At 44.9% G+C, this 24357-nt stretch overlaps 1 protein-coding gene across 5 annotated transcripts in view; it reads right to left on the bottom strand.

Moving 5' to 3' along the window:
• Nucleotides 1-14988: 14988 nt before the first annotated feature.
• Nucleotides 14989-24357, bottom strand: part of SLC24A2 (solute carrier family 24 member 2) — a 320058-nt gene continuing 310689 nt past the window's right edge. For 3 of the 5 annotated variants that reach the window (XM_075594672.1, XM_075594667.1, XM_075594678.1), the window contains one exon: nucleotides 14996-24357. This exon is cut by the window's right edge and continues 1097 nt beyond it. The gene's annotated coding sequence lies outside the window, so the exon portion shown is untranslated. The other 2 variants (XM_075594686.1, XM_075594681.1) reach the window with 2 other exon arrangements.

The raw sequence follows: 24357 nt of genomic DNA, 5'->3' as shown, positions 1-24357 counted from the left end.
CCCCCCCCTGTTCACAGCTGCGCCCCCCCAGTTCACATCTCCGATTCCCCCCCCCTTCACAGCTGGGCTCCCCCCCCCCCTGTTCACACCTCCGGCCTCCCCCCTTCACAGCTCTGTTCTCCCCCCCTTCACAGCTCCGTTCCCCCCCCTTTACAGCTCCGCCCCCCCTTCACAGCTCCGGTCCCCCCCGTTAACAACTCCGTGTCCCAACCCCTTCACAGCGGGGTATCTCCCCTCTCTCTGTGAGTGTATATAATATATGTATCTCCCCTCTCTGTGTGGATATAATATATGTATCTAGTTTTGTTACTCTACAGCTAATTGGCACCCCAGGTCTGATCTCAGCAGCGCCTCCAAATATAACAGATGTACCCCCCCCCCCAGATCTCATCTAGGGACTTTTGTGGGAGAACTACACATATTAACAGGTATGGTGCGTTACCTGTTCACAGGAAGCCTGAGCCTCCGCCGATGGGAACCTGGGGTGTATCCTGGAATGATCTTCACAATAACAGCGCCTCCACCTGTGCAGGATTCTAAGTGTAGAATAACCCCTGACACAGGACCCACATACAGTGACCACTTACACCAGAGTATATATAAAACAGTTTACTATATGCAGATAAGTATAACAACAATAAAATCACCAACAATAGTGTCACCCCTGTAACACTGGACCTCACTGGGCCGTAACCCCACAACATATTTCAAGAGTCCCAAGTGTCCCGAGAGTCCCCCTCCCACCCACGTGTGAGACAGCGCTGCCCATTAAGATGAGATGAGGTTGGTGCACTTGGTGACTTGACTGTACCTGCCGGGTATGTCCACACCCGGGCACGCAGATGATCTGTATTTGGGATCCCTTTCCTGAAGGACGATCCCACGTCGTGTCCGCCTCTGTGATGAAGGGCTCCTGCAAGGAGTGATCCACCACTGAACAGTCTCTGCCTCTGGTACTACAGAGAATGATTCACCTTCAAACAACAGGGGCCTGGATATTCGCTCTTCCTGGCTGGACCCTCACTTTAGCTGCTCTACAGGACCCTGTCCCTATCCTAAGGGGTGTCCCTATAGCAGCCACAAGCTGAGGGTGAGTAGGGCCTAGCTGGGGCCTAAGGGGAGACTTCTGGCCTAGTGCAGAGGCTACTTGCCTCCCTGCACAAGTACACCCTCCCCTCTATGTTTCCCAGCTCCTACTGACTAGCATGGTCCCTGTCTGCAGTATCTATATCTTGTCAGCAGGGGTCTAGCAACTCTATTGGCTGCTGTGAGTCACCTGTGCTCCAGCCCCTGGGGCTGCTGGGAGTTGTAGTTCCCATGGCCCTCTTTAGCATTGGGGCCACGTGCGCAATCTACACTGCGCATGCGTGAACTTGTAATGGCCGCCGCTAATCTCAACTGAGCGTGCGCAATGGTGGGCAGTCCCTGCACTACGGAGCGCCTCTTCTGCCAGTTCTCCAACACTGTAATGGCCACTGCATCGCATCTGCACATGCGCAAATACGTCCAAGATGGCGGCGCCCTGTAGCTAATGCCGCCGAAAGCCCCCAGCGATGCGCTCGTCACTGCAGCTGTCTGACATGTCGCTGGGGTCCCCGCAATGGAACGCAGGTAGGGGGGAGCAGGGGGGACCCTGCTACATATGTATCTCCCCTCTCTCTGTGTTTATATAATATATGTATCTCCCCTCTCTTTGTGTGTATGTAATATATGTATCTCCCCTCTCTCTGTGTGTATATAATTACGTCACCCTGCCTTACACTCAGAGACCGCGAGAGCCAATGAGAACCAAGGCCCGCCCCGTAGTCAGGCAAGGAGAGCCAATGACAGCCAAGGCCTGCCCCGCAGTCAGCCAATGGTAGAGCTTGACAGCCAATGAGAGCGTGCACAAACCCACAAACAAACAGATTTTGAGTTTTATATATATAGATATTTTATTCAAATATAATATAGTATATTAAAGCAGCAGTGCAAGCTGCTATTTTCCCCCCCTTTTAATATGTGCATCAATACAATCCACACAGTGATAAGTAATTAACGAAGTTGCCAATCAATCCGTTCTCCTGTGATCGAACGGCAAAGATTCGGCTTGGGTTCACTAAATTTCTGTCAGTGCAGCAGAAGAGGACCAAAAATGCAAAGTTATGTGGGGAAGATCATGTGACCAGGCAGTCACTAGATACAATTGGTGCACTGCTAGAGAGAGGGCAGGGTTCAAAAGGGGTGTGCTGGTGGTGCCTGTTTCAGAAGAAGAAGGGGATGTGCCTTTGTAAATGGTTGCTATAGAAACAAAAACGCTTGCGATAGAAACCAAAAATGCTTGCCACATTATAATACATTAAAAATGCCTTTCAGAGTTGTTGTTTTTTTGTTTGTTTTTAAATGCAACACATATTTTCTCATAGTACAGAACGGATTTATAAAAAAACCACATGTAGGATATTGCTTGAACTGCAGCTTTTTTTTTGTTTCAATTTTTTTTATTAGGCATTTGTACAACATACAGCGTTACAGGTATATCTTGGCCTAATACATGGTTTTCTGTTTTTTTTCATATGGATTGAACTGCAGCTTTAAGTGTAATTATTATATAATACATATATAATACATATGTATACCTCTCTATTATGAGAGCTTGAACAATATACACGGCTAAAGTGGGAAAGGTACTTGCCAACATGCAAATTAAGCCAGCATGGCAAGTAAGGCCTCCACCCCAAATATGGACACACCGAAAACAATGACCTCATTCTCAGGGGGCCGGATTATCCGTGGGCTTTACATTGTTCAGGAAGAAGGTATGAAGGCAGAGGGTGCTACAGAATCCCTGAAAAAGCTGTAATTCAAACCCCAGTCTGGCTACAAGGTACCTCTCCAGAAAAGCAGCATTGCAAGTGTAGCCCCCTGTAAACAGCACAGGCTATACCTATCTTCCTCCTACTGTGGTAAGCCCTGTTAAGGGCAGGCACCAGTAGTCATCATGGGTTTTCCTTCTTCCAAGCCCTGCCCTGAGTGGTAGATGCAGGCCCCTGACTCTGCTGCAGGCGTGAGACAGAGGGGAGGTTCTGCTGACATCATGAGGGGTGGGGCTGAGCCTATTTAGCAGCCAGCTCCTGTGAGTGACTGTCTGTTCTGTCCGAGGAGTTGGAGGAGACAGTGCGGTCTCACCTGTGTAGTCGTGCAGGAGCCGAGAGAGGAATGGAGACACTCAGCCACTTTGAGTAGAGCTGATAGCACCATAGACCCGGTGGACCAATGCCCCTCACCCCAGGTCTGGGGTGATGGGGAGAATCCATTCCCCACCCAGAGGATAACCTCGGAGGTGGGCTGCGGGGTATTAACGCCCCAGCCCAGACCATCCTGTTGGAGGAGAGACTTGGAAGGAAGGAGAGGAGGAAAGACCTTAAAGGGAGGAGAGTGGAGTAATTAGCGGGACTTTGCTGTTGATGTTGTGGCTGCTGATCGCCACTACATTTGGAGTCGTTGGTCTGACCAATAAAGAGACAATACTTTTATACAAAGACTGTTGTGTGAGTCTGGAGCAATCACCCTGGGACAAGGGTTCATTCTTCTGTACAGGTCCTATCCCATATCCCTGGGAGTATAGAAGATGGAGGCGCTGCACCACTAAGAAAGCATGGAGGCTACCACCCCAGAAGCCTGGTCCTGTCTCCCCAATAACAACGCGGGAAGCTCAGGCCCTCCTGTTCCTCGCAGGTATGCACCACCACTATGCATGTAATCTGCCCTCACGCACCCTAGACACCGCAGATGAGTCTGGGGGCGGGAGAACAATGGTTACATTTGGAGGCGAGCTGCTGAGATTGCCAGAACAGGTCAGGCTTACAGCGAGGCGGAACGGGAAGAGTGAGATGCACTCTCCGTGCAAGTGTTGGAGAAGGAAGGGCGCGATTGCATATACCGGGGGTAGTCAGGGGAGGGTAGACTCCCACACAGTACGCCCTGGGCGCCCTTAGGAGGTGGCATAGAAGGGGTGAATAGTTATAGCTGTCCGAGTCCCTTGAGGCAGATAGCGTGAGGCAAGTGGGGGGGTCAGCCTGTTAACTAGTCCAGGGACCATGGCCCAGGGTCCGCGCTATGAGTGGCCAAAAGTAGGAGACGCCCGTACCTAGGAAGGAGAGGTACACTAGCTATCACCCACACGAACGCACCACAGAGCACTTGCATCGTAGACACCGAGTACAGTGCATGGAGGAGAGGAGTTTCGCTGAGCCTGGGGTAAAGCCACCTCATATTAGTGGGATACAGAATGCAGAGCACACATTTGGAGGTCAGTCAGTGTCTAGGTACGAGATACCCAGTAGACACTGAGTATAGGGCACATGTACATTTGGAGGGCTCATCCAAGATGGCGTCCGTCCCGACATGTGCTCCATGGAGCAAGAGAGCCGATCTAAAATGGCGGTTCCCGCCAATCCTGGAGCAAGCATGTGCATCGTGCAAAGAGACAGTGAGGAAAATGTGGCGGGAAATGTGCAAGAGTCTGGCGCCAAACCCAGATTCCTTGCACGAGGAGCGGAGCGGCGCGAAAGCCGAAAGCCCACCCACCTGTGCCGTGACTGGTCAGAAAGCCAGGCCACGTAACACTGAAGGAGAAAAGAGCCCGCCTCTGGATTCCACCAGAGGGAGGAGGCCCCAGGAGAGCCAATCAGGAGAGTTTTCCCCAGCGAAGGGAGGGACCGGAAGCCAGAGCGGAGAACTTCATTTTTATCTGGCATTCGAGGAGCAAGGAGCTGAAACACTGAGCTGTTCCAACCCTGAGCGAACCATGACCGAGATGAATACTTCGATTTACCAACTACCAGGAGGCTTACTGGTAGTGGAGGTAGCTGAGCACGAATACCTCCGGTGTTTGTGCGTGCACTGCGGGATACCGGGCGCGGTACCAAGCACCAAGGCCCGATGCTCTCAATGTGGCATGTTTTACCTTTGGTCGAACGAGCCGTGGCCTTTGATTGAGACCCCGCGAGGTGCCTCTCCGGGAACATTGACGGAGGTGGCGGAAGGCAAAGACAAGACTGCCCTGGTTCCCCGTTACACCCAAGCGGGAGGGACCCAGGTCCAGCCCTCTACCAAACAGAGCGAGCTGTCGACAGAGAAAAGCGCGACCGCAGTGGAGGTACCGGAGCGAGACTACTTTGTACCTATACCCACTGTTTGTATCGCAGAAGAACCCGGTGACTCCATAGCAGAGGAACCGATCTTGATATCCTCGGAGGAAGAGGTTGGCGTGACATCTGTGGTGATGCGCCTACCAGCAAACCACCCCAAAGGCATCAAGAGGGAGCAGACGAGTCCGGAAACCATCCGACGGCGAGCGCTGGTGCGGCCGGTGCGGCCGGAGGCCCGTAAGCGTCCCACGGCCGTGGTGACTCCCAGTGCGACGGAGACCGAGACGACCCTAGAGGAGCCCGATATCATCAAACAGCAGCGGAGCGGTAAGGAGACTCCACCACCCCCTTACTCCCGCCAGGCGACAGCAGCGACCGCGGAGGACGAGGAGAGGCTTGCGGCCTACTTGTCCGGCCGTGCACAGGATGCTCCGCCACCGCCCATGCCGGTCCTCGACGCACTTCCAGTGCGTGACCTCGGAGCGGATGGAGATTCTGAGGGCACCCCTGAGGACGTCGTTTCTGGTTCCACCGGAAAGAGAAGGCCGGGAGCGCTGTTCTCCCCACGAAGCATAGATACGGCCCTTGCAATGGCCACCCAGAAGAGCCCAGGTCCCTCTAGAGAGGCGAGACACATGGCGGAGAACGCACCCAAGAGAGCGTCCCTTGGTCGCGGTATTACCCGCTTGCTGGACAATGACATGAACGTTGCCCCTGCCCCAGCCCATAGCTCCATCGGCCCGGCCACTGCCCTTGCCCCGTCACGAGTATTGCCACCGGGACCTACCAGGGATAAGTTATGTAAATACCCCAAATACTCCAAGGACTTGCGGGATTGGGAGTTGAGCGATGAGGGGTCGGATGGGGAGATACCGTATTCAAGTGTTATACCTGTGCCTAACCCTGTGCCGTTTTCTCCTGCAGCTAGAGAGAGGGCCCGTGGGTCCCACACTCCAGTAGAGGCTGGGCCTACCAGCAAAGTAGTTCACAAGATGAATCCTACGGTGTATTATAATGCAAAAGGGAGGAGAGATTGCTCGCGATCTACTGATGCGGGTACATCTGGTGTTTCCTCGCAGGCGGAATCGGAGGTAGAACGCACTAGTCATTCCACAGAGTACGAGCACCGTGACAAATGGTGGGCGCCTTTGTTCACCGGATACCACGAGGGGATGGACCGTACATGATTCCTATTAATTAAGAATGTTATTGTTGACCATTGGTGGGCGGCTGGTTCTTTCACTCGACAAGAGGTGGAGGATGAATTAGATCATAGGTTCCCGGGTGATAGAGCAGAAACTTGTTGTACCCCGAGGCCCCAGTATCTTATATGATGAAGTAGCTCCAGAAGAGCCTGTGTTTTGGGTACTGCCGAGCAGGGCGGGGCACCGCAAACTCACCAAACTAAGTCGAGCTGACCGGGCCATAGTTGCTAGATACCGGCAGTCCCACGGATATGAGTACCCTTAAGTGCCTGAGCCTATCATGAGGGAAATAGGAGAGAACTGGGATAGCTGGCTCAGGGAGGCTGTGCAGGAATATCTTCGGACCAAGTTCGGTCAGGGAGGGTATCATAATGAGGATAAGATAAGCGAATTGGTCCGCATATGGAGCATAGGTAGATGTATCTACATGCATGGTGTAACCTATAGGCTGAGCATGGGCCGGTCCAATCTTTCGCTGTGACTGTCACGGATCATAATGGGCGGAGAATAAGAAAGCCTGATCCAAAGCATTATCTGTAGGGTTCTCCATGTTGGGAGTACCCGGTTGTATTATTATTGAACTACCTCATATGCAATGTATCATGACAATGTCTCATGTGTGCTGTTTTCCAGGTTGTTCGCCGCAGGATGGGTCTGCTAAAACTAGGTCCAAGTGGGGACCATTGGATTCCACCATAGGGAGAGTGTAGCCCCCTGTAAACAGCACAGGCTATACCTATCTTCCTCCTACTGTGGTAAGCCCTGTTAAGGGCAGGCACCAGTAGTCATCATGGGTTTTCCCCCTTCCAAGCCCTGCCCTGAGTGGTAGATGCAGGCCCCTGACTCTGCTGCAGGCGTGAGACAGAGGGGAAGTTCTGCTGACATCATGAGGGGTGGGGCTGAGCCTATTTAGCAGCCAGCTCCTGTGAGTGACTGTCTGTTCTGTCCGAGGAGTTGGAGGAGACAGTGCGGTCTCACCTGTGCAGTCGTGCAGGAGCCGAGAGAGGAGAGGAGAGACTCAGCCACTTTGAGTAGAGCTGATAGCACCATAGACCCGGTGGACCAATGCCCCTCACCCTAGGTGTGGGGTGATGGGGAGAATCCATTCCCCACCCAGAGGATAACCTCGGAGGTGGGCTGCGGGGTATTGACGCCCCAGCCCAGACCATCCTGTCGGAGGAGAGACTTGGAGGGAAGGAGAGGAGGAAAGACCTTAAAGGGAGGAGAGTGGAGTAATTAGCGGGACTTTGCTGTTGTTGTTGTGGCTGCTGATCGCCACTACATTTGGAGTCGTTGGTCTGACCAATAAAGAGACAATACTTTTATACAAAGACTGTTGTGTGAGTCTGGAGCAATCACCCTGGGACCAGGGTTCATTCTTCTGTACAGGTCCTATCCCATATCCCTGGGAGTATAGAAGATGGAGGCGCTGCACCACTAAGAAAGGATGGAGGCTACCACCCCAGAAGCCTGGTCCTGTCTCCCCAATAACAACGCGGGAAGCTCAGGCCCTCCTGTTCCTCGCAGGTATGCACCACCACTACGCATGTAATCTGCCCTCACGCACCCTAGACACCACGGATGAGTCTGGGGGGGGTGGAACAAGGGTTACACAAGAAATGGAAGACGAGTTTGAGAAGATTAAATGTTGACCTTTGTGAAGTACCGTAATAGGAAAATATGAAGGCTTCACTGAGCTCAAAAGTGGACACCTATGCTATTATGGGGGTACTGTACATAAAATGGAAGAATCAATTGCTTCATCATTAACAGGACATGGAGAAATAACATAGTGGGAAATGAATTCTCATTGGAAAGAGCAGCAAGAAACATTCAGTTGACAAAGAGATACAGGCTTCAAATTATCCAAGTGTATGCTCAAACATCAAGTCACACAGACAATGAAGTGAATGACTTCTACCATGAAATCAACCGACTTAACAACTATGGAAATGGTCACCTGAAGATCATTATGGAAACTAATAATGCAAAGATTCACGTCGAGCAGACAGATGAAGCATCTGTTGGTAAGTATGGTTACAGCAACAGAAATTAACTTGGCGCCAGAGTGGTAGAATTTGCAGAATTCATTCTCGCAGAAGAATCCAAATAGAAAATGGACATGGAATGGATTAAATTGACTATATCGTAGCTAACAAGTAGCACATGATTCAAGACTGCACAGTCCTTAACTGTTTTGACACAAATTACTGCAAATTACATCTCAATATGAAGATGGAAAGAAGAAAACGGATTAAAAAGGGGACAAAAACAATCTACATCAAGAACCTCAAGAATGACGACAGAAAGTTTCAACTAGAGCTTAAAATTATCTTCAGCTTGCTCGATATGCTTGGGAACAATTATGAAGATCTTATGTAGATTGTAATTAAAGGCACAGGAAAAACTGGAGGGATTGCTAACAAAACACAGGATGGGAAAACATCAGATGAGACAAAGCCGTTCCTGAGAAAACAACATGAAATTAAACATACCAAAGACACACAGGTATATCATTAGGTTGTTAGTCACTGCCACCATTATAGTGGCTATTACGCCACCTTGTGGATACTTACAGGCATAGGATAGCCCAGTGACCATACAGTACATATACAACCTATCCCAACTCCGTTATTACACTATTATAGTTGGTCCGTCCTCACTGAGGGGATTTTATTCACATTGTACACTTTCACTTGTATGTCACTTTTAATACATGATATAGATGTTAATAAAATTGTATTATTTTTTTTCGTATTAGTGGGGTCTCTTGGGATCCATGCACCCCCATTGCTGTTCTGATATGTGTGAGCATTTGACTCTGCAGATATTTCTGCAATATTTACCATTTTATAGGTATAGTGCATATTGAGAGGGATTCTTTCTTGTGAAACCCATAGGATTTCACAAAGTTGATGGATTCAAAGACACAAAAACAAGAATCGAATACTGATGTAGCACAATGGTCGCTTGCCTGCGAAAATGGGCTGTTCAACCATGTGCAATGCCTTGACAGTCCACAGCACACTGCCTAGCAGTCGGTATTAACACAGCAAGGGTCCCTGCGTCTGAATGGGACTCACACAGTGTGAATCCTACCAGGCTACACCTGCCTGTAAGAGACGCGCACTAAGAGTGAGACTGAATCAGTCACTCTACCTGTGCGCCTCTAATAGGCGATCGCACAGCTTTTATTTTATTTTAATAGCATAGTATTGAAGCAGGGGGTCTCAGGACAATAATTGCATTCATTTCAGGTCCAGGGCCTCCTGATTCCTGAGTTACAGGCCCGTAACCGGTATGGGGTTTCGGTATCCCCGCCATGTTTAAATTCTCCCGCATCATGGCCCACGTGACCGGGCCCCATAAAGGGGCCTGTAACTCAGAAAGTAGGGGGTCCGCGAGGCTGAAATTAATGCGGTTCAGCGCCGGAGACCCCCTGCTTCAATACTGTGTTTCAAAATAAAATAAAAACTGCTTCATTAACTTAGCGGCTAGCAGCTAAGGCAATGAAGGGGTTAATCCAGAGTTCAAAAGGAGTGAAACGTGTGGACAATACCTACTGGCCCTGATTCCTGGATTTGATCTACGCTGGAAAGGAGGATATTATCTACTCCAGACTGCACATCTCTGCAGTTTACTATTGCTGTGATGCCACCTCTACAATTAATATTTGCTATGGCCTCACTTCTTTGCAAATTATGCACTTCCTTCAATTATGTCTTCATATATCTCCATCTCTCCTTCCTTCGCCACTTCTCAGTTCACATGAATTCCTTTCTTACCCGCGCCCTCTAACACTACACAGCTATACCCCCGGCACTAAAACACACCCCTACAAATCAGCCTCACACATTCTCTTTCTATCCATGTTTCTCCTCCTTGCTTCTGGGGATATCTCTCCCAATCCTGGTCCCTGCTTATTTCTACATGCTCTCGTCCTTGCCTGCCAAATGCAACTTCTACTCCTTCTGGTGTCAACCCCTCCAATCTTATACCCATCCCCTGCCACCCTCCTTCCTCTCTCCCTTTCTCCTATACCCTTTGGAATGCTTGCTCCCTCTCTAACAAATTCATCTCTGCATGACTTCTTCCTCTCTCACTCTCTACTCCTTTTTGCTATAATGAGACCTGGCTCACTCACTCTGACTCTGCTCTGGAAGCTGACCTCTCCTACGGTGGCCTTTCTCTCTCCCACACTCCACGCCCTGATGGCAGGGGTGGAGGCGTGGGGCTCTTCCTCTCCTCTCTCTGCCGTTACAAACTCTTCCTATTCCTCCATCTCTTGCTTTTCCCTCCTTTGAGGCTCACACTGTACAGATCTCCTCTCCTCTCCCTGTCCATGTGGCATCATCTATCAACCACCTACCTCTACTCATCCCCCTTCTGCCTTCCTCTCCCACTTTGAATCCTGGCTCTCTTTCTTTCTCTCCTCAGACTCCCCTGTTCTTCTCCTTGGAGACTTCAACTGCCACATTGATGACCTCTCTCTCCCTTCCGCTTTCTCTCTCTAACCTCTTCTTTTGGCCTTCAACAGTGGACTGCAGCCAGCACCCACAAGGATGGCCACTACTTAGACCTGGTTTTCACTAAAACCTTTTCTCTCTCTGATTTCTCCATTTCACCTTTTCCTATCTCTGACCATCACCTCATCTCAGTTTCTCTCTCTCGCTTCTCCCCTTCTCCATCTACCCCTCGTTTCTGCAGAAACCTGCGCTCTATGAACCTACCAGCTTTTGATTCCACTTTACGCTCCTCCCTCAGTTCTGTTACAGACCCTGACAACCTGGTCAGGAACTACAATTCTGCCTTATCCTCCTTTCTTGATCTACATGCCCTGCTTTCTCAATGCCTGTGATGGTTCAGGGGATTCCTTCCCCTTCTTTCTCTCCCTCTGTCCCCTCTCTTACCAATCCCCCTGCATGTACTCACTCCTGTCCCACTCCGTCTGCCTCTCTCACTGCCCCATTGCCTCAGCGCATGCCCCGCAAGTCTCGCGCACCCGCGTGGTCCCCGAGTCCCTGCGGTAACGCTCCCCGCTCCCAGACACACTCAATGCCCGCTGCCTGTACTTTTCCTCCGGTGACGGTCCCGTCCGGAACTCTGCTTCCCTCCGCTGCGGTGCCCGTGGCACGGCTCTCCGCGCATCTGGTGACACAGCCTGTGCGTGCGCACCCTCAGCTTACAGAGGGCGCGTGCACACGCTCCCCTTCTAAGCCCTGTCACTCTCCTGACTCCTCCTCCCATTCCTTGCAAGCTATCTCCTTGTCTGATCCTCCTGTCTCCTCCTCTTCTCTCCCTGGCCTATCCTTGTTGTCTCCCACTTCTCTCTCTGCTCCTCCCCTCTCTCCCATTGGTGTGCCTTCCTTTATAATCCCTGTCTGCCCTCTCTATCGTCGCTCTGCATAGTTCCTGTTTCCCTGTGAGTGCTGACCTATGCTGTGCTTCCTCTGTGTTCCTGCTTGTCCCTGCTACTGTGTTACTTTGGATTTCCCAGGCTTTGACCCCTGCTTGTCCTGGACTACCCTGCTCTCTGGAACCCTTGAACCTTGCTACGAACTCTACTTTGCTGACCTCTGGAATCCTTGAACCTGGCTTTGAACTACGACTACTCTACTCTCTATACCCCTGGACATTGGCACACGGACACGACCATTCTTACGTTTAACCCTACAAGACATTGCAAGTATCCTAACCACCTTTTCCAATAGGCCCAGCAACGCTATACCACACTCCGGGCTTGCTCCCACTGCTGTGGGTGTGTGGTGTAATACCGTTCCCACCTCAGTATTGGGGTCCTGCCAGGTCTGCGGGCATACAGGCATGACAATGCCGTCCTTACCCTTCAAACCCCAGACCCTGGCTAAATTCCCATACGTATATGCTGCGTTTCACAACTCGTTCCTCCACTCGTTCCTCTGAACGCCTCTGGAGGAAATCTCATACTCTCACAGACTTCCTTCACTACAAATGTATGCTGTCCTGTTTCAACTCTTCCTTCACTCAGGCTTAACAAACCTACTTTTCTTCACTAATCAACATGCACAAGTCTAACCCACGCCGACTCTTCTCTGTCTTTGACTCTCTACTCAGACCATCCTCGGCTGCCTCCTCTTCTTCCGCCATCTCATCTCAGGACTTTGCTGAATATTTTAAGGAAAAGGTGGAATCCATACGTCAGAACATCCCCTCTGTTTCCTCCGCCCATCCCACACAGCTGAAGCACGGGAGATGAGGGTGTGAGAGGAGGTAATAAGGCAGGAGGAGAGGTGGATATCATGATCAGAACATAGGGGATGTTGGGGATGAGGGCTGAGATGTAAGGAGTGGGAGAGGGGCAGTGTCGGTTTTACATTGTTTTCTAGAGGATATGGGAAACCAGTGTTTAGGGATTTGCATAGTGGAGCAGCAGAGGTGGACCGGTGAGTGAGGCTGATAAGTCTGGCAGGAGCATTTTTGATGAATTGGAGTTGATATAGACAGACAAGGGGAATGCCAACTAGAAGTTTGCAGTAGTCAAGGCGGGACAGGCTAAGTGACTGAATTAGGATTTTAGTTGCATCATGAGTGAGAACATTGCATATTCTAGTAATATTTCAGGTGTGGAGATTGCAGGATTTAGTGAGGGCTTGATGATGATGAATGAAGGAGAGGGCAGAGTCAAAGATGACCCCTAGGCAGTGGGTTTGGTGTGTTGATGAGATTATGACATTGACAGTGAGGATAAGTTTGGGTGTAGGGATGACAGGAGGAAAGATTATTAATTCTGTTTTGGACCTGTTAAGATACATGTAACAGTTGGACATTCAAGAGGAGATTGCAATATTGATCACTTTGTCAGCTATAGTATACACTTGCAGTTTAATGGAAAAGACTGCAAACTGGAATACATCTTTTGTTCCTGGCAAAGTCATCAGCTGTTCCTTTTATGAACACTTTGTACTAGAAGAATATTAGTGGTAAATTGTACTAATAGCTATGGTAGCTCTTAATTGTCTGAAGCAGTTTATAGATGCTCTCTGGCATAGAACAATTAGTGCTAAGTGGTTGAGAACATTGCTCTGTGTCTCATATCATTGTGCTGTGCATTTTTAGTATGCTTTTTAGTATGCCATTAACGTTTCAGTCCCGCATTCTTCGCCGTGTCTTGTAACTTAATTATTGTGATGGCCTTCTAAAGTAAAATCAAGTAAACATTTTCTTAATTCTACAGTACCTTTTAATAAATCTTGTTATACTGAACTTGACTCCCTAAATTTTTCTAGTTTTTCGTGCTGTAACTCTTCAGAGATATTGGTTTGGATTTTGGAATATGATATACAGTACCAATGGGTGTTAAATGTCTATTATAGGAAGTAATTGCGTTTTTTTACTGTCTAATGATTTGAGCCATGTACAGTAGCATGATCTCTAGGAAGTTTAAAAATAAATAAATGCAGTGGTATTAAGCCTTGGTCTTCATGGACCGCAGACATCCTGTTGAAGTCTCCCCGGGTGATCCTGTCACTTGCTGTAACATTTAAATAGAAAGGGCTAGACAGTAATTTACATAGAATACCTCTCTTTTATAATATGTCATGTAATTCCTCCCTCATTCCTCCTATTGCTCCATCTGAAAAGACTCCAAATTGTTTAGTGGTGCCAGCATTGCAAAATAGGGGCAATGCACTTAACTATATTGCTACTAACTGTCCCAAATGCTCCTTTTAGGACTTAATTCACGTGATCAAGCTGGAAATTTGGTGCGTTATCGTACCATTGAAATTATTAGCATTAACACATACTAAACCACTAGCATATTGTAATCCATCTTTAGTTGTAGATTCATTAGCTATGACAGTGTAAGAACAATTGTTGGGACCATATTTAATAAGCGTTGTTAAGCCCATGAAACACCTTGCAGATCATTCTAGTGAATATAATACATGTACATTACAAAAGGATGGTCAATTTGTCATAATATTCAGCGTTATGAAAAAACTAAATAACATGTCTACCACTTTTACATATGAGAACAGATGTTGGTAGGATGATTTTTTCCCCCCATGGGAGTTCATAGGTAAGCGCAGTACACAAGTGATAAAGCAACCAATTTGACACATTGCATTATTACATGACCCGTTTACATAAGATATATGATGGTGACAGGACCTGTGAGGATGGCGAAGGCTGAAGATAAAGAGCAGATCAAAAGGGGGAAAAAAGCAAGTGAGGATCGAAGACTTCAATCAAAGTTGAGGATGGGTCATTAAAGGATTGCACCGGATTGAATATGTAAATCAGACCTTGGATTACACCTTTTTTTTTTTTTTTTACTTAAATTTTTTATTGAGCATTTTTTGTACATACAAAATAAGGTAAACAAAACATACAACACAAAAAGGGGGGATACAGTAATACAAATAAACTGGTTGTGGGACAATAAAGAAGAGGAAGATCGGGGAGGGGGGAAGGGGTAGCATTTGTAACAATATAGCACTGTACACAGCAATTTAAATACCACATGTATCACTCTGTTCCAAGTATTCTAATCTATATGGGGATATACCTGCATGGCGGAACCAAGGAGCCTAAATCTCAGAGAATTGCGAGGTAGAGCCGTTCAGGTAGGCTGAGAGTTTTTCCATATAGACTATATGCCAAATTCTGTTATTTATTTGGTTTAAGGATGGGGGGGCGGGGGGGCAGGTTGTTTCCAATTTTTGGCAATTGTACACCGTGTAGAGTTTAAAATTTGGGATATTACTCTAGCTTTTTTTTGGAGATATAGGTCATTGGTTTTTCTAGTAATATATATACTGGGTCGTGTGGGACAGAGATTTCTAGTATCTTGTGTATTAAGGTGAACACTTCCTCCATGTTTGTTGGATTTTGGGACATGTCCAGAACATGTGCAGTATATTCCCCACTTCACCACAACCACGCCAGCACAGAGGGGAAACACCTGGGAAGAAAGAGTGCAGCCTGGCAGGAGTCATTTACCATCTGAATATTAACTTGTAAATATTCTCCTTAATTACAACGCACGATGAATTTTGTCTACCTCAGCCCCATACAAAGGGCATTATCTCCAGAATATATCAAAGTTTATCCTCTATCAAGAGCAACCAACCCCCTGATAACTATATGGTATCCTGGGAAAAGGATCTTAACGTCTATATAGATCTCGTTATCTGGAAAGACATCTGGGAAGCTGCTTCCAAAAATTCATTTTGTGGGTATTTTTAATGCATTATGCTTTTATTTTTTGGACGGGAGAAATATTTTTTCATTTATTATTAACCGATCCCTGGCCAATGAGGCTACCTAGATTCTTCATGAAAGAGCCTGGGTAGTGGCACTGATAATTAAGGTGTCTATTACCACTAGCATTATATATGAATGTCTGATTGTAGTGTATTGGTTTTTGTATGTGCCAATTCTTTTAATTATGGCCTACATCCCTAACCCACCTTTAGCTAATAGACCTGTAAGTCCTTATTAGAGGGTGGTAGAATGAGATGGTGATAGTGGGGGTGAGTGATGGTTATGGAGATAGGTGTCCCAGGGTGGGTGCATAGGCCCTCCAGAGGAAGAGGCATTTGGGTTAACCCATTGTTGGTGTGCAAGGGAGAGTAAGTAGTGTAGTATTAGGAATATAACCCCTTGTATACTTTGGTGGCCAGCAAGTCATGGTTTGACCATGACTAGCTGTCGTATCTTGCCTATGTATATAGTGGCCATTATATACTGAAGTGGCTAACGTTATTGCAACCTGTGACGCAATCCCACGGGTAAAATAAACTGATAGCCCCAATGGTGGATTTCCCATTAGGCTCGGGCCTAGGGCGGCAAAAATGTCCGCCCCAAAATACTTTTGTATTAGCATATACAGTATTACACTATGTGTGTTTCTTTCTGCTTCCCATATCGGGAGTATCCTGTCATCTGAGAGCCCACACACCATCGGAAGTATCCCGCCATTGGAGAGCTCATACTACAAGATTGGTTAATCTGATAACCGAAATGCCTGTTTGAACCCAAAAAATGTGAGTGTAATACCATCCTCATTTGCATTTGGTTCCTATACATTATCACACTATTTGTGTTTTCCCTTTTTTTTCCCTTCCACATATTCCTACCTGGATGTGAGTGCGCATTGGACCCCTCTTTTCTACAATACTATAAGTGGTTTCAGAACGAACTCACCGAAACACCTTTGCAGCACCCATCAAGGAAGTCTACATCCAATATTGGGACTAATAGTATCCTTTGTTCATTTGATATACTCACAGCACCTTTGCACTCGTGTCCTCCTTCTCACTTTTAGTGAATGTAGGCTTATGTTTTTAAAGTGGAACAGTTGCTATGGCGTATAGAAGACAAGATAAGAAAAGCAAGTGATAGAAAATCATAGGACAAGCAAAACCATTTAAAGCAAATTTTATTATATTATATATTTTTGTCCACACTGAAAGGGTGTTAGGTATTGAGCCCTGGAGTTTAGATACCGCATTGGTTATAACTTACACATGTTTTACATTCAGTTGTCAGTATATACAGAATAATGTTGAAATTAAAACCCTCCAGGTTAAAGTAATTCAAATAAACTATACAATATATAATCTCTCATAATATGTACAGCATTATATTAACATACAATGTTCTGACTCGCAATACCTTTTACTTTCAATGGATTCTTTTTAACACCAACTCATACAAAAATAAATAATTAACCATTTGACTCTTGTAAAACAATTGGTAATAAAAGGATTAAATGTATTCTGATGCAGACGTCTTCGATTTGTAAAGGGCCAGGATCCAGCACTGTTGTATTGCAAATGACATGGAGCTAAATAAATAATACTGAAGAAAAAGTAATGGCCCATATCTACTAAGCGGTGCGATTCTATAAGACACCTTCTGGCTTCGGAAAACACTTTATGCCCATTCAAGTGAATGGGTTATGAGTCGTCCGGTGCTTATGGAATAGCACTGCTTAATAAATATGGCACATAATGTCTTTGATACTTGAAGGGGGCTGCAATGCATTGCTAAGATTAGGCACAGGTTACAGACTCTCCAAGGAACATAAGAGTTAATGGAAACTATATGTGATTAGTAAGAAGGAGTAAGACAAACCTGCAAACGTGCACTCTCTATATACCGTAGGACTGTGCTAACTGTAACTGCAATATCAACCATTCTCCTGAGTACACTATACAGAGTTAGAATTGAGCCTTTATGAAATGGAAAGGATGTTGACGTTACTCACTTTGTCAAAGTATTTTATATACTGTATTCTGTATAGCCAGAGAAATCTTAGATGAAAACAGTTCCCATTAGAACATTATTTTTTGCCAACTCAGGATTGGTTAGCTAAAAAGGGGAGTAAAAGGATCTGTGTCCTAATTTAGCTATAATTTAAAATCTCTTGTATCATCTCGCTTGTAACCAGCAAAAATACAGTAATAGTCCAAGAGGGTCTTCAAGCCCAAAACCATGTTCTATTGTTATTGATTGAAAAACAGTCACCAGTGAAATTCAATCTAGTTAGACGGCAGTGTGACATTGCTAAGTAACTGATATATTTCACATGACCTGCAAGTGTTTAATCTTGCTGTATTTATAGCTTTTATCTGCTGTAGTGTTGTATCGGGGCCAAAAAATGACCGGGTAACGGGTATCGGGTACCAGGGGGATTTTTTTTACCCGGCCAGGTAGCTCGGTACCCAGCCGGGTACGTTTGAAGTACCTGCAGCCGGCTGTGGAGGGTGAGGAAGACGGTGTCTTCCTGGTGGCTGTGGGTGCAGAGGAACATGTGTACAGAGCAGGAGCAGCACTTGAAGACAGCCGGAGAGGAGCTGCACTTTAGCAGCGGCAGACAATGGAAGTCGTCAGAATGCTGGGGCGCGCAGACACTGGAAGTCATCAGACCACTGGTGTGCGCTCCTCTCCGGAGGTCCTCTAGTGCTGCTCTTGCCGTCACATGTTCCTCTACTCCCACAGCCACCATGATGTCGCCGTCATTCTCCACACCCTCCGCCGCTGGCTGCAGGTAAGTCTCTTCTGCTGCTCTGCTCCAGCCGTTCTCCAAGAAGACCGAGGGAGCAGAGCAGGACGGAAATACCCGGCACCGGGTCCCAGCGCCCTGGGTCGGTTCCGAATAATTTCCGGGTAGTTTAAATATGGCCCGGTACCGGGTAATTTCCGGGTACCCGGTACATCACTAATCTGCTGTACTGGGGTTCATTTATGTTTTTGTTTACTCCTAATTTAGTAGGAATTGGCACCTGCTATAGAATTCTATGCCTATGACTCTTGAAAGTGACCCCAAGATTCTTTATTTCAAGTGTTTAGCATAAATGTTGCACATTTTTCTAAATTGTGGTTTTCTAATATTATTTAAGTGCTGGAACTTTGTGTACTATTTACTTATCTCATCCATCATGATGGCAAACGGGTGGTTAATTTTCACCTTATACAGTATTTCTACATTTACACTTTGTCCCTTTGATTACACAGTGCTGTTTCCATTCTCTCTCCGTTCCAAATACCGGAGACAATACATTTATCAGTTAACTCCTACTGCTTAAGTTATAATCATTTTCTGAAATACACGGTGACACACCCAGTGCAAAGTACTTTGATAGATTGATACTAAGAGATAATGTGCCAAATTCCTAAAAGAAAAATGGGTATGATTTCTGTTAAGGGAGACCACTGTAAGGTTTATTATTCACAGTACATGTTTTACTTTTAAGATATTTTATTTAATATAAAATATCCTGGCCACTGGACTACATGTGGCTTTGGCCTGCTTGGAATGCATTAGGATTTTGAGAATAGCCTGTTCAGAAATGGAAAAGTACTGTAAAAAAACTGATGTTCACCTTGTCCTAACCCAGGTCAACAGCAGCTTCAAAGTTCCAATGGAGGACAAAATAATTATTGGTTTTGATCAAGAATCGCCCTGGGATTCAGAGTTGTCTTCTTTACAACAATTGGGAAGGAGAGATTGCCTCTTTCAAAATGCCTCTCTTAGCTTCAGTTTAATACAAACAAGTTTTTGGAGCCGATACATACTATATGCACTCAATGCTGAAAAAAGTTTGTTCCCTATCTTTCCCATGCAGCCATCACGGTGTATTATCCATCCTGTAAATGTAGTCACTTTAACACAGTGCGAATTAGCTATTATTAATTAGCTTTAGGTCTGAGCAATGCAGCAATACTTAATGGGAACATGGAACTCACACAAACTGCTCTGCAGACGCTGGTGTACAACTTGTGTATGAATGGTGATGCTTACTTTATAGAAAATGTAGGTGGTCCATTTCACAATTCACATAATTGTTTGACAACACAACATCAAATTGGGTTTCTATTTGCAATAGAAGGAACCTATTGATTTATACAAGCAAAGGCTTCAATGTGGGTGTATTGGAAGGCAAGGTTTACTCACCATTGTTGTCTCTGTTTCCATTAGTATTTGGGCACATTGAGAAAGAGTGTGAGTTTTCATAGGTTTTTGTACCTTTTAATGAACAAACACGAACACTCGTCATAGACGTATAGTGCAGAGCATTAAAAACCTCAAGTTTCTTTCAGTTAGGGTTTTCTTTCTTTTGAACTGTCTGAGCTGCGAAATAATGAAGCATAATGTGGTATTTTCTGCAAGGTAAATACAGTAGTATCTGCAAAGTACATGTGAAGAGACCTATGGCTTCTTCACACCATCATTTTGTCTATGAAGAAACTTTTGTGGGTCCATTAAAAAGTATGACAACTCTATGACAAACATACACTTCTCCAGGAACTATTGGAGCTTATAAAGCATTGGTAATATTTTTAGTGTGTAGGCAACCACACAATGTGTGGTTGAATAACATCCTCAAAGAGCAGACACTAATTACAAATGAACCGGTCCTGTTTTTACGATTCTTGAAAATATCTTTTGAAGGTTTACAACATAAGGTGCAATAATGATACTTGATAAAAAAAATCGCATTACAGTTTTTTTTAAGGTAGTTTTTTTCACATTATTTCTCTTATGTGCTGACCTTAGAGAGACCAGCTTGTATTTTTTATCTGTTCTTAATTTGATTTCTAAGAAGACATTTCAAAAAGTGTGACATCTGTAGGGGGAGTACTTTCTTCTGTTTTTTTGTTCTAAACATTTTTTAAGGAATCACATCTCCATATGGCCCTAAACCCATCTGCTTCTTCAAACTGGGGCAAAGCAAAGGGGTTTCAATGTGGGGGTAGCTATTCTCAGTAAACAGGAGGTCGCAATAACAAAGTAATTGTTGTTAATTTATCACCTTTAAAGGATTGCTGGGGCAAAACTCCTATGAGGTGTGTTCTTTTAAAACTATTGTTATTGGCTGATATCTTAAAGGAAGGCAAAAGAACTGTTTCTCTCTCACAGTATTCAATAATTATATTTATTATTTTTCCATGATGCTAAATATTATCAGAATTCTAAATCTACTTTATATCTAATACTAGAGGCGTGTTTACTTAAGCCATTTTGAAAAGCATTAATACTTAACAAACTATATGCAACAATTGTATATACTGTGTATATATAGCATGTTCCTAAATTGGTTATAACAACTGAACAACTAAATTGGTAACATAGCAATTTAATCCAATTTTTTATCCTTTCATTCTGTCGAACCCCCTTTCTTTGCGGTGTAGCAGCTCTAAAGTGCCATGTTAATAGAGCACTGCATATGTTCCATTATCACCATACAACTGCTGCAATGCATTATTAGTATGGACATTAGTGCAAAAGGGGTATGGAGGAGTGTAGAAATTAAAAAAAAAAATACATTAGACTTCCAATTCTTGGTATAACTGAGTTGGTCAGGCTAATAAAACCGAAGTAAAATATATTATTGTTTTCTAAATCTGAAAGGAGATTACATATTCTTGCTCTTAACTATGAGAGCATGTTTGATGCTGTATCCATACTGGCAATGTATATTTTCGTTTACATTTCTCCCTGATGAAAGTCCCCACATCCAAGTCAATGAAACATTTTGAGACCTCCTTATTATCCTTCCCGATGTCCTTAATACAGTATGAGCTTTCATATGTTGACCTGCATCAAGGCCTGTGCCTAAAAAAAGCCCATAGAGTGTCTACGATGTTGAGTAGAGCTGTCAATATTACACGAGATAACTTGAATTGTACTCAAAACATTATCCATTCTAATGGCAGGTTTGGCAGTGCTCCCTTGTGTATCTCGGGATCCAACAGCATTGAAAAAAACTACTGACAGCAGGCTTGTAATTTCATACATATCAGTGTCGTTTTTCACAACTCCAACCAGGAGGAGATGGATTCATAGACCTGACAATTAATTGGCATCCTTTTTATTCCTCATCTACACCTTGATCATTTGCTCTACAGCCTAAAAAGCATCAATCAAACGATTGGGTGTACATACGTAAAATAACCTGACACAAATACACTGTCTACTTATTTACAACTGTTGTCCTTATTGGCCTAATAACTCAGACCTAACCATCTTCCAAGAATTACATAAACACAACAGTTTATACAGATTATACCACTTTCTTATGGGCACGGTATATTTTCCCATATTTCAAAGCCTTTTTGGTAATTTTCGGTATAAACTTTCTCTGGGACTACATTGCTTTTTTTGCAATAAGCCTTTCCATTGCTTTGCACAGCAAATTTGAACTTTTTTTGTTATTGCTGCCTCATTCCATTTGCCTGTGTTTTCTAGATTTGTTGGGGAAAAGAAAATAGCCAGATGTGTTGCCTTATTGCATGTAACATGAGTGCTAGCGATAACTTAAAAAATAAAAAAGTCCCTTACTGTGTCTTTATGGGGGGAAAGTGTTTGTGAGGACTGCACCTTTGCAGATTACATTTAGTAGCAATAATGTTGTTGTTTTGTTGGTGTTTGCTTCTACTCACCAGAATAATATTCACAAAATACTAAACAGACATTGTTCTGGGAGTTTATCCTCTGGTCAGCCTGAATTTGGTCTAACATACAGCATCTAAGCACAGGGCTATATACTGTACTATACAGTATTTGGCTCCCTCAAAGTTGGCTACTATGAGGTTAAAGGGTCTAAGTACTAGACGGGATTAAATTGTGGAGTCATCAGATGCTGTCCCTCCTATCATCTTAGTGATGGTATCGGGGGGGGGGGAGGGAGTTAGTATAAATAGCCACACCCTTAGTCCCCAGAGTAGTTATTTTAGAGTTCCAAGAGCTAGTATTGTGTTAGAAGTGTTTGATTGTCTGTGATTTGGCCATATAATGTCATCTGGTCCCGGATATATAGGGCTCTGCAGAGGGAGACTCCTGTATGAACATTTGACTCCAAAGAACGCCTCTATCCTAATCAATCTGATTGGCGAAAGATAAGTTCCTCCTATTGTTTTATGGCCCGGGGTGTTCTAGAGCTGGGGTGCTTAACCTTTGGTGCGTGGATCCATGAAGCAGGAACAGGGGTCTGTGATTTTTTTATTTTTTAGAACTGCCTAAATGGAACAGGAAAAATAAAAAAATAAACTTTGACGATATTTACATTCTGCAAACCACTATTAGCAACCACAAAGACCTCATATTTCTGTCACTCACTGTATCCTACCCTCAGTTCATATTTTTGTTGCTAATTTTTAACGCATTTTTATGAAAATATATTATTTAATAGTGTGGGGGTCCGTAGGTAAATACTTGAGGATCTAGGGGTCCGTAGGTTCAAAAAGGTTAAAAACCACTATTCGAAAGGTGATATCCCACTCTCTCCTTGGAGCCAGGAGAAAGGGGTTATATATAGTACACTTGTATAGAGTAAAATGGTGTTACAGATGGTATACACTAGTATACTGCACAAGATTTTGTACACTACATGGTTGCTCAAATTTCTCAGTATACATACAGTAGGTTTAGTGCTATGTTTACTGAGATGCCTTAAGACACCTTCATATGAATGGGCCATGAGGTGTCCTCCATTGCTGGAAGGTGTCTTGTAGAATACTGGAGCATCGCTTATTGACTTGCACCTTATTTCTATAAATCTCTATCTGTGGATATTTACTTTGCTCCTTGTATAAATTTGTTTATCTTGTGTTTTACATTAGAATGTTCTTGAAGGGCCGGCCTTAGGGCAAGGTGCTTGCCTTGGGCCCCACGCATTCGGTGGGCCCTGCGGTTCCTCCTCTAGCCTGCGCCGGGATCTAAATTCCGCCCAACAGGAAAAGGGAGAGCTGGAGGAGGGAGCTTGGGAGTCCCCGATTCGGCGCAGGATTGCACCGCTGCTCACCCCAAGGTAGGGGAGGGTGTGTGTGTGTGCATGTGAAAAGATAACTGGGGGAGGTGCGTGTGCACGCACAGGGAGGGTCTTACCTTATGCGCAGGCCCCATTGCCGCCTTGGGCCCCACCAAAGGTAAGGGCGGTCCTGCCAAAGGTTCTAATGTGCTTGGCAAAATAAATCATATTAAACCCTGACGATATTAGTACTGTTCCCAATGGCATATATTCTTATTCTGTACGGTAAGTGAGATGGCTGTGGACAGGCAATGTAGTAAGTAGAGTTATTTTACAGATGAACTACACTTCATGACAATAGGCCATACCAGAAAACCATGTATAGAGGATGATATTTTCACACCACACATAATATCGTTATTACACTTAATTACAGACTTTGAGCAGAATTATGAAATGTAGATACTGTATATCTTCTGCAGTAGGCTTGTGTTACTATGACAATATAATTTCTATTTTCAAACTGTATATAAATATGCATATTCCCATTTCATTGGAAAAATAGAACTTGTATATCAGTAACTTGTAAGCATCTTCTTATACAAGATATACTGTAATATGAAATCAGATGCAGACATTTCTATAGACACTAATAATGTGGGAGTAAATCATATTTTGATTAGTGAGCTGTTAATAAGGTAGAAGAAGCGCAAACTAAAGAAACAAAGCATCAATTGTCACTCAGTGTTGTCATTAAACTAATTTATTTCTCTATCCGTA

The sequence above is a fragment of the Ascaphus truei genome, chromosome 1 (assembly GCF_040206685.1).
Source record: "Ascaphus truei isolate aAscTru1 chromosome 1, aAscTru1.hap1, whole genome shotgun sequence".
Lineage (NCBI taxonomy): Eukaryota > Metazoa > Chordata > Amphibia > Anura > Ascaphidae > Ascaphus > Ascaphus truei.
Note: the sequence above shows the minus strand (reverse complement) of the source record. Positions and strands in the feature narration are given on the sequence as shown.